The sequence below is a fragment of the Coloeus monedula genome (assembly GCF_965178545.1).
Source record: "Coloeus monedula genome assembly, chromosome: 7".
Lineage (NCBI taxonomy): Eukaryota > Metazoa > Chordata > Aves > Passeriformes > Corvidae > Coloeus > Coloeus monedula.
In genome coordinates this window covers 18,299,795-18,300,611 of record NC_138787.1, presented here as the reverse complement: position 1 = coordinate 18,300,611, position 817 = coordinate 18,299,795, and positions in this window count along the sequence as shown.

Sequence of the window (817 nt, the reverse complement as noted above, 5' to 3'; positions counted from 1 at the left end):
CCTTTCTTTGGTAAACATTGTTTAAACAAACACCCCGCCTCGGCTGCTGCAGCCAGAGCTGCTCCCAGCTTTAATAAAGGCACAGGGAAGACCAGAACCAGCGTCCAAGACTGCTGTTTAATCCAATGAAGGCAATTTCCGAGGATAATTGCGAACATGTTTTAATGCATATGCATGAAAAAGGATTTTTTTCCGAGAGACCGACTTTACATGCTTATGTAATTGATTGAGGCGCTGACCCGCTATTCAAAATGTTATTTGAGAACCATCAGAATGCGTAAACTTGCAAATTGCCCAGCTTGTATCTGAATTAATACCTCATTCATCATCATTATGGGTTGATAAGTTAATTTAACCATTTCATTCTGCCTTAATGAGCTATAGTTAAATTAATGCCACATAATATATGAAAGTAACATTTAAATAGAAGCACTGGGCTGAGACAAACAGAGGCTGCTGCTATTTGGGCTGGAAGAACGTGACATAAATCTTTTCTTCATTACAGGATCCAGTCTGTTCTACCAGCAGTTATGAAGTATTTATTCATTCACTTTCTTTTCCGAAGTTGCTTTGCCAAATAGCATAGGTAAATTATGTGCGGCTGTAAATAATGCCTTGGGATGACTTTATTGAAGTGAAACGGTGAAAAAATAATCTCTGTCTCTATCCCTATAAAGGCACCAGCCAGACAAGATATGGCACGCCCCGCAGCGAGATCCCGGGTTGTTTCTCGTGACTCCTGCTTTCAGGCTGTCCCCTCTCGGGGAAGGCGCCGTGGCACTTGGAAACAGCAATGCCAGACCCTGGGGTCTCCGCG